Raw genomic sequence first — 7,660 nt, 5'->3', positions numbered from 1 at the left:
TGCCTTTTCCAGAGAGCCCCAGGCTGTTACTTGGATAACTCCCTTCCCTGATTCATTAGCAATGTGCAGTCTTTCCTGTAATATCCCAGATCTGCCTATGCTAAAGGCTGAGAGGGAGAGGCCGTATCTTTTAATAACCATGTGATGCAGTTGGAAAAAACTTCTGGACGTGCAGTTCCCTGGTGGCCTGAGTTAATGGAAACACTCCAAGGGAGAGATGCAGCTGGGTCCTGAAGGAGAGGGTGCTGCAACTGCTTTGGGGTGAGGGGGGCAACTGCTTGTGGTTTCTGATCTGCCTTTCCCCCAGCCTCACCCAAGTTCCCCTGACCCCACCTGGAGAAGGCAGCAGACCTGGTGATCGGTCCCACCACGCTGCAGGTCTTGCAGGTCCCATGCGCGGTGCTGTGTAAATAACTGCTAGTGGCTGGGTTGCAGCCGTTGGACGTGGGCTCCACCCTGGAGAGTAGGCTCTTTCCATGTGCGCATGGGAGGTCTGCTTTCCTGGTGATGCTGGTGGCCGTGCTGTGGCGGATCCCACTGGGCAGCACTGCCGTGTGTGTGGCAGGCACGTGCCTGGCTCTCCACACTCAGTATTAGCTCTGCTGAAGGTGCATTTGCTTTCCCAGCTCTTTGCTATTGAAACTACTTGGTCTTGTTGCCGGCAGCTTCTGCTTCCTATCCCACGTGGGTGCCAGGAGCTTGGCTCTTACCTGCTGAACTGCTCCCTGTAAATGCAGGGCTCTAGTAGCACCAGAGGGAGGGTTGTGACTGCAAAAGGAATGTGTGCCAAGTGGATTTGGCGCCCTGGTTCATAATCTGTTCCCCCTGCTCCAGAAGTATCCATCTTCGAGGTACCCCCCTTAGACCCCTTCAGTCTGAGGTGGGAGCTGACAGATCAGGACAAGCAGAGTGGGGATGATGGAGGGGATAGATGTCTGTTTACTGACATGTGCCATAGTGTCCATACGTGTCCTCTCTCACTGGCTACCACCTTGTAGCCAGATACTGAGGGAGACTCGCAAAGCAGAAGTAGTGTCAGGCTTTGTTGCTGGAGGAGGGTTTTGCTGAGCAGTTGTGGTGCTGTACTTCTTCATTGGAGTTGCTGGGTTTCACTGTTCAGGTAGCAGCTGTTGTAAACTATTTCTTATTTCCAGCCCTTGTTGGGACTGATGTTGCCTCCCTTGTTTCATATTGTGCTGTGCCAGGTTGACCTGGGGTTTGCTGTGGCTAGAGGGGAGCAACGGGACTGCTGCCCAGCACACTGCACACTTAGTTTTCTGTTTTTGGGGTTTTAAAACAGGTGGGACAGACCAGAAAGATGGTTTTGGTAGGTTTTACCTGCTTTGAAGGTCCTGTTCCTCCTGCATCTTGGAGCAACGATGTGTGGATAGAGGGGCTTTAAATCAAAACTTCCGATTCCTTTCTGATTCCTTTGCCCCAACTTATTTGCCTGGCTCTGTGCTTCTGGTTTGGGCTTTCTCCCGATAAGGAGGTGATAATCCCTGTAGCCTCCTGAGAGAGGGGCTCATCCATTCCAGCCTGCAGTTGTAGTGTGTGGGTGCCCAACTCCATGGGAGCTGAAGGAAAGGGGTGCGCTGGCAAGATCCCAGCAGAGGAGGAGGATGATCTCCTCTTCCTCTGAGGAGGAGCGACATGTACAGGCTGCTCTGCTCACTGCAGTGCAAGTTGCGTGGTAGTTTTTGCCTACCTTCTCTCTCCTCTGCCTTTATCCCTTCTCTCTCCCTGTTGTGCATCTATCTGGAGAGACTCTCTTGACTCCCCTCCTGGGACTGCCCAGGGTATGTCGCAGGGGCTCAGGTTACTGGGCGTGATAGTTAATCCCTTCATTGCCTCACAAGCTAAACACTTGCTGCTGCTATCATGTTTGGGAGGGGGCCAGGGAACTTGCATCCCTCCCTCAGCTCCTCGTCCTGCTGAAGAGTCGGTGTGAGAACTCACACTCACGTGTGTTGTGATTGAGCACGGTGGCTGTGGCTTTGCCAGCACTTCTGGGGACATGGGTACAGTTCTCCTTGCGTGGGTGGGGAACATGCCACAGGACAGTGCAGTGATCTGGGACTGGGAACACGCAGCATGCAGATATTCTCCCATGGGCTGTCTGGGTGGCCTTGGGTGACACTGAGCTGTGCTTTGCAACAGGCTGGAGGAAAGGGACAGGACCAAGGTGTTGGGTGCTGCTGATCTATGACACTCGTGGCTGTGCAGGGGCCTGTCCCCAGAGCTCTCTTATGCAGTAGCTCTTCATGTGACTGTTTGTCTTTTGGATTTCAGGTGACGGCAAGCTCCAAAAACCTTCAAGTACAGCTGAGATGTGTTATCTGCCCTTCAAGTTGAGAATACCTGGTTAAAGGGTGGTCCTCACAGCCACCACCAGGCCCTGCCAGCTTCTCCAGCTGTTCCCGGGTACTCCTGCAACATTGGCAGCCTCCAAAGGTTAGTTATCTTGCTTGTTAAGTAGACACTTTACATGTGCTCGCTCCCTTCCTGTCTTAGTGCTTCTGTACCCAAATTGGTTAACTGGGGATAATTGCATGGCAGAAGGTCTTGGCTCTGTGGGTTTCCTCTCTACTGGGCATGTGGGTATTTGGGACCTGTGGGGAGGTTCTGGAGACAATACTGGCACTTGTAAGCCCCCGTGGCCCAGTTCTCTGGAGGGAAAGACCAGATTCCCCGCGTGAATCCTTGGAACAAAGTGTGATCCCATCTGCATGGCTGTTTCAGTTGAACTTCCCTTGAATGTGCACATCTGGATCCTTCTCCCCAAACACTACTATGGTCTATTGTGTGTTTCTAGTGTAGTGGGCAGTAGGTGATTGGGACCTGGGCTGAGGAGCTGGAACAAGCTGCCTGTGTCAGGGGAAATGGGAAGACCCCCTTCTGAAGGCTGGGAGCTTGTGCTAGTATTGTTCTGCCCTAGCAGCTTGTTATCCCTCTGTCCCTTATACCAAGTGTTTCTGTGGGGCCACTGTTCTCAGTGGCCACCTCTCTCTCTTCTACCCCTCATTAGTGCAGGGCTTGGCATGCCAGCAGGAGGGAGCCTCAGCATGTCTGTGCCTTGATCGGATTTGTCAAGGCTCCTTCCCTTTTCTTCCTGTTCATTGAGGGCTGAAACAAAGCAAACAGAAGAGAGGAATTCCAAAGAATAGGAGCGAGGGAAGAGAGGGACGCTGGAGTGACAGGCTGCCCCTGCACACATGCACACCCCCACCCCCCCCCGCCTCAGTCTGGTGGGGCAGAGCTGGAGGCAGAGCATTTCGGGAGGCAAGACCCTTCCCCTGCACTCCTGTTCCCAGCTACGCCACCAGCTGCCTTGCTCCCTGTGCTGTGGGGCCGCGGCATGTGCAGCCCAGAGAGCTCCTGTCCCCGCTGCTTAGGTAGTTTCCCTGGTGAGGCTGTCCCCACTGCATGCTGAAGTGCCAGCAGAGAGGAACGGAGGCTCGGGCTTGTTGCCTTCTCTTGGCACAGGCACGTGGGCCCGAACACAGCTTGAGGGAAACGGGCCATTATTTGAACTCCTTTGTTTGTGGTGGGCTGCGGTAAAAGGTTCCCCTCTTTACCTATGCCAGGAAAGCTTCCCCTGCCAGGCAGCCCCAAACGAGCCCGGTGCAGAGCTGAATGTCCTGCCTGGGTGCCAGGGCAGCGTGCAAGGCACCAGCCCCTCTGCAACCTGGAGCCAGCTAAGCACTTGAACAAGGCCCTTCTGTGCAGACAGGTCTATGAAGTGGAGGCAAACGTGGTCTGGAGCTCATATTGTTTCCCAGGAGGCAGGGGACTCAGGAGGGGAGTCATAGCCGACCAGGCGAAGCTGCTGCAGGTAAAGCTTCGTCCTGTCTGATGGAGCCCCTCGCTCCCTCCTCTGCCATCCCCAGGCCATCGCACAGGTTCCCCTTCATCCTGCCCTCAGCCCCGCTATGGATTGGATCAGGGGAGACAACAGGATGCTTAGCAGCCCTGGCATAAAGCACTTGAGGTGAAATACATCCCTACAGTGACGCCCCCTTGCATTTAAGCCACAAGGAACAGCCTTTAAGCCACAACCTCTGTTTCCTTTCCTTCTTCCTCTTTGTTCTCCGCCTTCTGGCAATCTCTGTACTCTGTGGTTTAATTAGAGAGTGGAGTAAAGTGCTTAGACTCCAAAATGTGCAGATTAGGGGGCTACTAATCCTCTTCCTCAACGGGTGCTCACATCCTGCCCAGTCTGTTATCGAGCTTCTGTCCCCAGAGTGGAAACTCAGCCAAACTCGAGACCTCTACCTCTCCTCTTGCTTGCTGTGCAGACGAGGAAGGGCGAGGGGTGACAGGAGAGCCGTGGGGGAGGAGGGAAGTGAGCTGTGGGCTTCCAAAATTCTCAAGGTGGGTTTGTAGTCAACACTGGCTGTCTTTGCTTGTTGTGCCCTGGCTGGTTTTGGTGCTCCAGAAGCAATAAAGCAAGGGTTTGGTGTTTTGGTTTTGGGTTTTTTTGAGTGCTGTCTTCCTGTTCTGACGAAAAAAACTTTCTGTCAGAGGAACCAACTGCTTCCCTGTATGTGTGTGTGCATGTGTGTTTATATGCTGGGTGATTCAGTTCAGGTCTTGTGCCTTCCCTGTGCGTACATGCCCCTCCCCATGTTCCCAACTGTCTCTCCTGCACTCTTATTCTCAGTGTATGCCCAAGTGAGCCGTGCTGCAGCGTTGCTGAAAGCGCAGGGCTCCCCGCTGAGAGCGCGAAGCTGGTGCCTGGCAGTGCTGCATGAGGCTGGTCGTATCCTCATCTGTGGAGGCTGAGATCCCTTTATAGGACATGTGCTGTCAGTGTGAAGGGGAAGGCGGAGTATTTGCTATTCCAGATGGAGGCACCAGCAGGGAAGAGGGAGTAGGGAGGACGAGTATGGTGGGAAGGATAAGACTCTTCCTGGAGGTAGGAGGGAAACTTGACCCTGATGGTCACAGGATGGGCTGAGCTCTTATGCCTCTGTCCCACTCCTGGTGCAGGCTGGGCGCTGCACAGAGGTTGCTGTGGATTGCAGAAGACATGAGCTTTTGTCCTGAGCCACTCATCTGCTGCTTGGTTGAGTCGAGGTATGCTGTTTCTTCCCTGCCTTTGTCCTTCAGTGTGCGAGTTCAGGGTTTAGCTCAGCAGTGTGAGAAGCCCCAGGGATGGGAACACAAGGAGCAGCAGGAGGGGAGGAGTGCTGGGAATGGTCAGTAAGGAGTTTGGATGTTGGGAGCATTCTCCTTTCCACCGCCTGGCTTTGGGAACCGCCTCCCCTCTGGGATCCACTTCCCCTCCTTTTTTTGCCCCCATCAGTCGCTACCTCATTTCCAGTTTGCAAAATGCCCCATATGCTTTTTTGCAGATAAGTTTGCAGTCTCTTAGCCTAGCCAGCAGCTCTTCCTCCACAGTGTTGTCAGAGCCTATTTGCACTGTGTAAGCCTCTCTGTAGCTCAGGTATCACTTCAGGTCTTACAAAATGCCGAGGGCACCCTGAGTGGACAGCACTATTGCTGCTTTGGTTTTTTAGAGCCTGCCCTGAGCCATCCTGGTTTGCTATTTATAGTGCAGTTGTTCCATTCCTCTGTGGACGAGCTCTGCTTTCAGCCTTGCTTGGGCACTGAGGGCACCAGTGCCAGGAATAGCTCTGGGCAAGGAAGACATGGGAGTGGCTGCTTGAGCACAGCTCCCCGTTTGGGCCAGTCCCTGGTGGAAGAGGCACCAGGCTGCATCTGTGACCTCTGGCTCTCGGTGAGCGTCAGCTTCCTCTGCGGCACAGCTGCTTTTCATGCAGGGGAAGTGAAGGGATTGCCTTTCCTTGTCAGGTGCCCTGCGTGTGTGCCTGGCTCCCCTGTGCTGCTGAGGCTGCTGGAGTAGAGTACGGCACTGCGAGAGATGGCATCTGGAAGAGTTGCTCCAGTGCCAGGTACCAGGGGGACTAGTGAGGGACCTTGCTGTGATGTGCTTGCACTGTGGAGGGCAGTTTGCACGGGAAGCCCTGCTCCTAGCATGTCCTTCAAGCACTGGCTGTGACCTCTTGGTTGTGTATCCTGAACCACTGCCCACTAGGGCGGATGGATGCCTTTTCGGTGGGGCACCTGCCATTCCTCGCACAGGACCCTGCTCTCCTTCCCCCAGGCAAGTGCTTGCTGGCCTTGAGGGAGCTCGAGCTGAGGTCTGAAAGGAGCCTGCAGCGCAGAAAACACCAACACCCTTCCTCAGCGCTGCTGCTTGGGCAGAGCTGCTCCGGCCCTTTGGCTTGTGATGCTTGCAGCTTGTCTGGAGAGCAGAGCTGAACAAATAATTAATTGCTTGATTTAGTGCCCAAAATGAAAAGCTGGAGGAAAAAAAACCCAACACAGCTGAGTTTGAGAGACCCTTTATCTTTTCTTTTAAATGTAACGCAGCTCAATTTCAAACAAAACAATGCAAAATGAGACTTTTTGCTTGGAAAACAAAGCATTTTGTTCTTGTCCAAAACTTGTTGTGTAGTAGCAAATAGCTCTGAGCTGTCTGGGAACTGCAGTTTTCAATCAATAACTATTCAGCCAGAAACACTTAGCCAGCTCTGCCGGTGACAATGCACGGCAGGCACCTGAAGACCTGGCTCACAGCTATGCCCCTGGCACCTTCCCAGAGGTGGTGGGGAGGATGGTGTCGTGCCTCTTGTGGACTTTTCCAGGCAGAGTGCCGGTCTGGGGTTGCTGGAGTCCCTTTGCCTCCTTTTTTGCTGTAATTAACCTAATTAATTTTGCATGAGATGATGCAGACTCCACAAGCATGTGTAGGGATTAGGTTTGGTCAGATGCGCTGGGATATGGTGTGCCTTGTTCCACCAGGGAGCAGCTCCTGGTGCAGCTTGTTCAAGAGTGTTTCAAGGGAGCAGGGAGATTTGGAGGGGGGAAGGAATCTCCTGTCAGTCCCTACCCATGGACACTGCTAGCTGGAAACTTAAGACATCGGTAGTTCACAGGGTGAAATTCCCCCCCTTTGCTGTATGGGGCATGACGCCTGCTGGGTGCTTCAGCTGTGCTGATGGCAGAGCTGGAGCTGGCAGAAGGCTTGCTGCAGACTGGCTTGGATAGAAGCGGGAGCTCCTGGCTGCTGACCCTGCTCAGCTCTGACCCCAAGAACTGCCATCTGCCACAATCCCGCGGCAGTGGAAGCATCGGGAAATGGCAGGGGTGAACAGGTATTGATGCCCGGAGCACATCCGGAGACCAGGACACAGTGAACCTAATGGATTCAGAGCTGGCCATTAGCTGCAGCACAGATGTCAGCAAAAATGCAGATATTAGAAACCTAATCCCAGCAGAGGGAAGGGAGCTGGGGATCAGCCCAAATGCTGCTCCTCTTCTGCTTCAAGAGGCAGGCGGGGTCCTCCTGCCCCTTGTAGTGCTCCTGCACAGTGCCCAGGCTTGGTCCCTGCTGTGCCTAGCTGTACTGGCCAGGGGGGCATGTGGAAGAGATTTGATCCAGGACTCTGTAGCCTCTGTGTTAGTGTCAGAGCAGCTGTCCTGAGTCATAGAATCATAGAATCATTGAGGTTGGAAAAGACCTCTAAGATCATCGAGTCCAACCGTCGACCCAACACCACCATGTCCACTAAACCATGTCCCTAAGTGCCTCATCTACTCCTCTTTTAAATACCTCCAGGGATGGTGACTC

This window comes from Aptenodytes forsteri, unplaced genomic scaffold, assembly GCF_000699145.1.
Source record: "Aptenodytes forsteri isolate BGI_AS27 unplaced genomic scaffold, ASM69914v1 Scaffold146, whole genome shotgun sequence".
NCBI lineage: Eukaryota > Metazoa > Chordata > Aves > Sphenisciformes > Spheniscidae > Aptenodytes > Aptenodytes forsteri.
This window is presented reverse-complemented; position numbering follows the sequence as displayed.